Source organism: Seriola lalandi, unplaced genomic scaffold (genome assembly GCF_002814215.2).
Source record: "Seriola lalandi dorsalis isolate HSWRI2012SDOR001 ecotype SW California unplaced genomic scaffold, Sedor1 jcf7180002054425, whole genome shotgun sequence".
Taxonomy (NCBI): domain Eukaryota; kingdom Metazoa; phylum Chordata; class Actinopteri; order Carangiformes; family Carangidae; genus Seriola; species Seriola lalandi.
Genome location: NW_019524978.1, coordinates 2,779,166 through 2,788,176, shown reverse-complemented (window position 1 = coordinate 2,788,176; position 9,011 = coordinate 2,779,166).

Genomic DNA, 9,011 nt, shown 5'->3' with positions numbered 1-9,011 from the left:
TCTGAGAGACAAATGTAGTTCAACAGCCTTTAGGTTTTCTTGTTGTCCCCCCCCCCACCCTCACCCCTTTTTATTTTTTTATTTCTTATTTTTTTATAGGTTACACCGAGGCTGTGAAGATCAACGCTCGAACAATATGAGTTTTGGAAAACAGATACAAATACTGTTATTCTAAAAGCAGTATTTGTATATTTAAAATGATGTCTTAAATTCTTGATGATTTAAATCTTTTGTATTCACACGGATTTGTTGTTGTACACAGATTTTTAATTTTGAAAGAATATGACAATTACTTTGTCCGCTGAACCTAACAAATATACTCTCAACACCTCTGGGTTAAGAACTCCTCACAAAAGAAAATATTGCCTGGCAGACCATGTCTCTGCTTTTCTTTACCTTACCCTTTACCTATCTGTCAAAATAAAAATATAATGTGAATAATTTGTTCTTTGTATTTAACCCATTAAATAATAAAACACATTCACTCATCTTTATACTAAAGTGATCAAAATGTTGCATCCGAGCTCCTTATAGCCAGACGATGTTTTATCCATTCAACACAAAATACATTTTCAAGTAAAGTTCTTTGCTCCTTTTTTTTTTCAGCCTGGACTTTAGATCACTATGACCTGACCTATCTAATTCTTAAAACCATCCTTTGAGTATATACATCAGCTTTTCAGCTTCTGCGGTTTTTGCTCACAAGAGACAGATTTGCTGAAGGATGGAGTAGAATACAAGTGCCAGGAAGAAATCCAACAAGAAATACCATGGGCATCTCATCTTTTTCGCTTTCCACTGTCACACAGATTGCAGCGTAGGTGGGTGCCATCTTTCAGGGCAAGGTCGCATACAGTATAGTGCGTGTTCGGTACATGTGTGGATGTATGGGAGTGTTTTCGCTTCGTCTTGTTAGTTAGAATGGGCATGAGTGTGTTTCATTGTGTGTGTAATTGCCAGAGTGTGTGTGACTGCATCTGTTGTTTAGAGGGTCGTGTCAGATTGTGGCTTCACCAGACATACTGCAACTGCATTCCCTCCTACACGACTGCTGTTTTCTCATCAAGCCTTGTGTGTGTGTGAAAGACAGCACATAATGTTTACATGCACACACTCTGAGTCTTTGACCAGGCAGGGCAGTAAACAGACAGCAATCATAAAAACATGCTGTTGATCCCTCATTGTGTTTAATCAGTGGAAGCCAGCAATGGAAACCAAACATATATCATTATAGCTGTCAGTTAAAGGTGGTATTGCAACATTGCCTTCATTCATACTGCCTTTTATTATTACAACTTGTAGTTCTACTGAATGTTGACCGCATTTGCATTTCTAAAAGCATCATTTTATAGCTTCAAAAGAACATGGGTTTATACAGAGTACTTTCAGAGTAGCCATGTTGAAGGTGCTAGTGTTACATTTCTAAACTTTGGTCTGGTTACTTGACATGAATTTCTATGCTCTTAAAGCCAGATATATCTGACTGTGTTTTAACTGTGCTAACTATCACAGTGGTGTTGGTAACACAACACAGCTAACTGTGTGTGGATCATGATGGCTACTTAGCCTGGTAAAGACAAACAAGTTGATCAGACTAACAGTGCTGGCTCTTGTCAAGTTTTTTAGTAGAGAGCCCAAGGCTTTTAAGAGATAGTCTGAAAATTTGAGAAATGACATTCACTTTTTTGCTAAGAGATGAGAAGATGGATATCACTCTCATGTCCCTAGGTAAATATGAACCTTGCTATAAAGTCACATGTTGTTTTCACACTTTTGTTTTTGTCGGTCAAGGTAACAAGATATAAGATGTTAATGAGTAAGCTGCATAGGTGCTGTTAGCCAGATTTTGTTGCACATGGAGAGAACCAGGTAAGGTAAGATAAGCTAACCAGCTCCAGCTACATAATGAGGGTGCTACCAATCACACTGCTCCTTTATAAAAATGACTGCTCCTTTACAAAAATGGCTAATGTTTCCCTTTTACTTTCTCTTAACACTCTGCTTCCTCATTCCTCAGCAAGGTTATCAGTGAGACACAGTGCCAAAGGTCAGACAGGAGTCCTCTCTGTGACCCCTGACCCTGCCATGACCCACTGACCTCAGATTCATCAGGGCAGTGTTACCGCTGAGTTCACAGGGGTCATCTACTGTTCAAAGACACAGAGAGCCCCCCAGCAGCCATGTACACCCTCACATCATTATTCCTAGAAGGGCTGTCCTGCTGCCTTAGAAGCCAGACTCAGTCTTCACAGTAAAGAATAAGAAACCACACGATAGAAGTCAAGGAAAACATGTCACTGCAATTGTCTCCATGCCAGCATTTATACCATTCTGCAATGCTGAAATGTTGACTTCTCATGATGAATTATCCCTTTCTGCACCACTGCTTTGGAGTTTATGTGTTTTTCTTGTGCGTTCAGCTAGCAATATAATATGCCATTAACATAGAATAGATAAATGTCACACGCTGACAGTGATACAAATATTTGGCGCTTCCCTGGTGTTTCAGGCTGACAAATTTACAGAGGCCACCCCTTGACCTTTTGACCGTGCCGGGCCTTATGGGTAATGATGATACTGATGGCCTGACAGCCAACTTACCCAGTGGCCATCTGGAGCAGCTGTCATGGTGGCTGATTGAGAAGGAGACCCACCACTGGCCATGCATTGATTTTTTTAGTGGGAGCCCACCCCTCCTCTCAGGCTCCCTCTAGTCAGATCCTTTAGCATCATGCTCACCCTGAACTTTGACTTGAGTGAGAGAGTGAGAGAGAGAGTGGAGCTGGAGGTCACTGTCAATGCCCCATCTCGCCCATCTCCACTACCAGCATTCATTTTATTCTCCTAACAGACATAGACACTTAAACACCTACTTACATCTCATTTCAACACCCATATATGAGCTGGATCCAGTATATAACAATAAACACTCAATTTCTTTCTTTCTTTCTTTCTTTCTTTCTTTCTTTCTTTCTTTCTTTCTTTCTTTCTGTCTTTCTTTCTGTATGATGAGTGCTATTTTCCTTTTGATGCTTTGGGAATTTTTCTAACTGTATTTTCACACAAGGATCTGAATCTTCAACCACTGGCTGTTACACAAAATACTATTCATTTGCAATTTTTTGAAAATGATCAAAGCAATCGTGGATGTCTATAATATTGCATGTGTTTTTTATTTAAAGTTCAAACCATTAAATGAAGCCAACAGAAAAGGCAAAACTGCACTTCTTCGAATGACCACATGAGGCTGGTTCCAAAAGCGAGTCAATACCCATAGACTCCCATGTTAAAATAAACGTAACAGCAGATAACATGTTTACAGGTACAAAAACCGTTTTGCTCTCTATAGGTAGTTCCTCCTTTGTGGCAAGTTGTAAGACTTAAAGTTCTGCATGATTGAGGGCATGCCACTTTGAGTGACAGATGGGTAGGTGTATGTTTGCCACAAACCAACCATAGTCTCTGCTAAAACCATGCCCCACCTCTTTGCCCATTTTTAGATTAGCCAGGAATTAGGCAGAGTCAGGCACTGCCAAGATGGCAACGGCGGCCACAACCCACTCTGAGCTTTAAAACCTTCAGTAACCTATGGGTGACAATACGGCGGCTACTGTACGTCCATCTTTATATACAGTCTATGGTTCAAACTAGTAAGGATGTATGTAGATATGTGAAACAGCAGCAAGAAGAGTGCTTATATAACTGCAATGTCCCCAGTTTGATTTTAACTGGGGACTTTTGTTACATGTCATATCAGTTGTATCAACTGTCCAATAAAGGCTAAAATGCCAACTATAAATGAGTACTTCTGCTTTAATGTGTGTCTTCATTCTCTTTCCACCCCTGACCCAGAACACACACACATACACAACCAGACAAAAGCATTAGTCTGACCCCCAGCTCTGACTTCTTAGCTTGCCCTGCTGCTACAGGAACTGGCTGTTATGTAAGCAGAATGATAGTGATCTGCTGCTTTGACTGAATGTTGAATGTGTAGAGGAGCAGAGCAGGTTGTAACCATGTCCACCTTTTCCTACAATACACCCCCTCCACACACACACACACACACACACACACACACACACACACACACCTCCAAAAAAAAAAAAAACCCACAACCCTTAAACAGACACCTACACATACCACCGCAGCCGTATAGTGATCCGTATAATCCGACAGGCTTGGGGAGTGAGTGATAGCTATTGTTGTGTTGGAAAGCTTTTGTCACCTGACAAAGAGCTCTGGCTTTGGCCCTCATCCCTCTGCATCATCCTCTTCCTCATCCTCTCTCTCACGAGGATATGGAGGGGCCTCAGCGCCCCATCATGATGACTGATGGTGTCTCAGGGATGGGTGAGGAAGAGGAAGAGGGTGGGGTTGATGGTATACTCAAAGGCTATCTTTGTCACGGGCAAACATACATGACTGTTTATGGCACTGAGATGGTAAAAATACTTGAAATACCGTTTATTCAATGTCAAAAAACAGGACACAAAAACCATTAAATCTCCATTGAGAATTACCAGCTGTCTTGATTAACACACTGAATAAGGTATCGACATCATAGAGGAGGCTCTAACCAGCCACCGGCACGTTTTCTGCTGCTCTGACACTTTTATTTTTGCTCATTTCACTTGTTTATTGTCATGATAATGAAGTCACAGTGTTGGTGTCATCAGGAGAAATCTAGCATTTTGGCCTGTTTCCACTGCTAATGTATGCAAGAGCTACTTTTCCTCTCTCATCACTGTCAGCGAGCCGTTTGCCACCAAAATGGCTCCTAATTGAGCGAACTGGAAACAGCAAGCCAAGAATTGAGCTGTTAATATATGAGATTCGGTATACATGCTGCAGAGTTTTAAATTTAGCTGTGAAATATGCTCCTCAATATGTTTCTGTGATCACCAAATCATTGCATGTGATAAAATGGGTTTTGTGGTTTTTGTGACAGTGAGGATTTCAATGTAATGCGTGGGAGTGACTGAGCACTACTGACAGGCTTGAAGCATTATAAATGTTGGGACAATGCAAACTGAATGCCTGAGATTTCTGTGTTTTTTCCTTTTTTTTTTTCTTTAAGGCAAAGACACATTTTTCCTCCTTTCCTTTCTTCTTTTTCGCTCCTTCTCTTGTATTCATGCCATTTATCTCAATGGCCTCTCAGTGCTCTGTGGGAATAGCAGCAGCACTTGCGCCATGTGTGAGACAAAGAGAAAGGTCTGTTTCAACACCATCAATCCCACAATCCCACACAGTGATGAGCGAGAGATAGTCACCATCTGTGGATGTGTTTCTCATCACTTTGCCTAAAAGTAAAACTGTACCAAATAAAAGTTAAAGTGTGAACGCCTCAGTGTGGCGTTTGTCTAGGTGTTTTGGAGATACCTCCCACTATAGTCTATATCTCCTTATTTTTAAATAGCATGGCATTTGCAGTAGCCGTCCACATGCGACACTGTGTTTAGTAATTTCGCGTGTTAAAAATACAAAGACATTTTCTTCCTCCGTGCGTCCATGTCACTCTGCCTCTGCTGTTGCTGTCTGTTTTGCCTTCTTTCCCTCTATTTCTCCCTTCTCTCATTCCCTGTCCCTGGCTGCAGCGCAGCAGCCATTAGCTTTACAAATCCAGCCTTTGATCTCTGATTTGGGCGGGTGCCTGGGAGAGGAGGGGTACTGGCTGCATGTGTGAGTGTGTGTCTGTGCGCGTGCATGTGTGTGTGTGTCTAGCTGTCTATGTAGGCCATTTGAGGGCTAGCTGGCACTGCAGAGGAGGAGGGTTCACGACCGGTCCACTTCTGCCGAGGTATTACAGAGGGAGTCGATTTCCAGGGAAAAGGCCATGATGATAATGCTGCTTCATTTGCATTTGTACTGAGCGAATAAGCTGCCTAATGGTTTAAATATAACTCACTTACTGCTCACTCCAAACTCCAGTTCTCTTCCCTGTACCGCTGTTTCTCCAACACCCCACCCCCCCATGCTACCTTTCCTCCCACCTTCACTTATCTCACCCTTCAGAGCCTTTCGTCCTGTCTTATCCTCGCCTCATCTCTTCGGAGAATATCTCCTTTCCACGGCCATGTGCCCAGATATTACATTATTGAACAGAAATCACTTTTAGCTCTTTGGCAACGGTTAGGGGCTCCAAATCGGTCCTAGACCACTGTTATCATACATACTAAGTGTTTCTGTCAAGGCTCATTATTTGGATTTTTGAATGCCCCTTTTTTTTTTAACAATATTGAACATTTTATGGCAAAAACTTACATTTGATTCCAGCAGGAATGTACTGTTGTCAAGGTATGCTAATACTTAAAAAAAAATCATCATCCTTATCATAATTTCAGTTCTGAGTGGAAACTGAGGAAATATTTCACTGTAGTCATATAAAATGCTTTTCAAAGAATAAACCAGTCAATCAAAATCAATCCAACAGTATCATACCCATCAAATCAGAGCTGCATTCTCAGATTTTTGAGATTTGGTTTAATGAGTCTGGGCTCTGACAGACCAGATTACAGCTGTGCTCCCTTTACTCTCATCTCTCCTCATCCATCTGTCCACTTGTCTATCCATCTGTCCATCTACCTGGCCTTTTCTTCTCCTGCTCTCCCCCTCTCCTGAGAGGTAATGAATGGCTTCCCTCACTGCGGCGAATTCACCTGTTTCTGCTTCAGCCTTCCTCCGCCGCATTAAGTGGGGATTTATGGAGGCGGCTTCCCATTGAACAAAACCATTTGTCTTCCAGTTTGGTTTAACAGCGCTCTTTATTCCCCGCAGATTTAAGGATAGGAGGCTGGGGGTGGGTGGAGGGGCCAACACCATTAAGGGCTACGGCCCTCCCAATTTCTCTCACACTTACATTGAGAAGGCAAACAGCCCTGAGCGTTCTGCTCCTAAAGAGACCTCTGTGAATAGATAGATGCCTGATGGATCAAGTGGAGTGCTATAACACATGCAGGAGGACTGTCCCATTTCTGGCTCTTTTACATGGTAGGAGCTGCTGGATTTCAAATGGGACTTAAAGTCAAAGCAGTTTTATTCCTCACCTAAGAATAGAAATGTATAAATGAAATCAGAGGCAGCTCTGATACACAGGGGATACGCCAGATGTAACAGCAGGCCACAGAGACATTTGTCCCTGATAGTGAATCTATTACTGAATCCTTTATTGAAATTAAGCCTACATGCTGGAGACCCTCTAATATCATAACCTATAAAACTGTGATATTTTATAATTATTCTGTGGCAGTGTATTTGGTTGAATCTTTTAACTGCCAATGACTGTGTCATATGTAGCTGCATTAGCGTCTCATTACTTTGGTGATAGGAAGAAGATTCCTTAATGCTTCTCGACAGGCCATGATGTAATTACACAGTGTTTGTTGCAAGTCAACATGATAATTTGTGTTTCCAAGGGATCTGTCATACGCCCGGGACGCTGGGCGCATAAATGATTCAACCCCTCATAAATGTCCTGACTGAAAACAAGCTGTTGCCCAAACCAACTTAACTATCTTGTCATCGCGGCACCTTGTGGCCTCAAAACACACAAGCAAAAACACAAAGAAACAAAAAAAAAAAAAACTTCCCTGTGAAAAATTCATCATAATATTTGGTGCTGTGAGGCAGAATTATGCATGAAACCATAAGAAAAGCTTACCTTTCACTTCTCCCTCTCCCTCTTTGTGTGCACGAGCGATCGAGATAGGGAGAGTATGGTGTGGGGAGAGAGAGAGAGAGAGAGAGAGAGTGTTTAGTGTATGTGTGAGACTACTCTGCAATTCCCCAGAGGCTGCCATTGTCGAATTTACTCATTCCCACCCTCTGAGCTCGACCTAACAAGACTACACAACATCTGCATGGGGGCTGCAGAGTTTATGCACATGGTAGAGGGTGTGTGTTTGTGTGTGTTTGGGGGCGTTGATTTTTGTTTTTGACTATCTGTTTTGAAATCTGTGCAGTGGACAGGGTATATTAAAGGCAGAGCGAGGTGTTCCTGCGTAGCCGCCGGCTCTGCTGCACCTCTCTAGCATTCTGACTGTGACCCCAGCCTTCGGGTGTGTGTGTGTTTTCATTCTCTTTGTACACACTCTCTAAGATGTTCTCGCTCTGCTCCTCTCTTCTCCTCTTTTTTCCCTCCTCCTCTCCTCCCTCCCTCCTCCTTGTGTTCCTTCCAGAACAGAGCCCCAGATACTGAAGATATTGCCCCTGGTTTAGTTGGCCTGTCTCTGTCTCTCTTTTTCTCTCTTTCTCTTGCCATATATATCTCCTGATTCTCTTCTCTCATCTCCTTTCTTTTTCCTTTTATTTATCTTCTGCAAGTCCTCTCACTTTGCGATCAATACGGTTCTCACTTGAAGCCTCGCGGCCAATATGAGAGGAGCTACGGGATTTTTGAAGTTGGAATGCTAAACATGTTAAACAGCGAAGATGTTTTGAAAATTTGGGATCATCGGAGAGATGTTAAACGTCTGAATTTGTTTTTCCCAGTTCCCAGCTGCATACTGTACGTGCATCAGATGTTATAGCTTTTTATCAGCTGTCTTTGATCTTTCTACAGCTTTTTATATAATATTTCTGATTCTTGCATTTGAATCTATTAGTGAATCACTAAATCAGGGATGTAGCAGTTATCGTTACAAAATGAACATGTGATATGCATATTTATATATTTATAAATCTACTTTGAAAAACTGTTTGCTTCATCTGAAACCTGCCCTGCATCACTAGATATTCATACTGTATGTGAGCCTTTGCATGATTCCTGTATGGACTAAAATGAACTGGGTTAAAATTTAAAGTTCATTTAATAAAAAAGGCTTCACTGAGTAGCAATGTAGTTTTAATTGTATCCCATTCGCATCCATATTTGTACTATATCTATATTTGTACTTCAGTTTCATTTTGAGGCTTTTATTTGTGGCATGTTCAATTGCACTCGTATGTGTATCCTTTTGCAAGATACTTAACCTCTCGCAGGTGAATTTCCCTCTTGAGGTGGTTTTAAA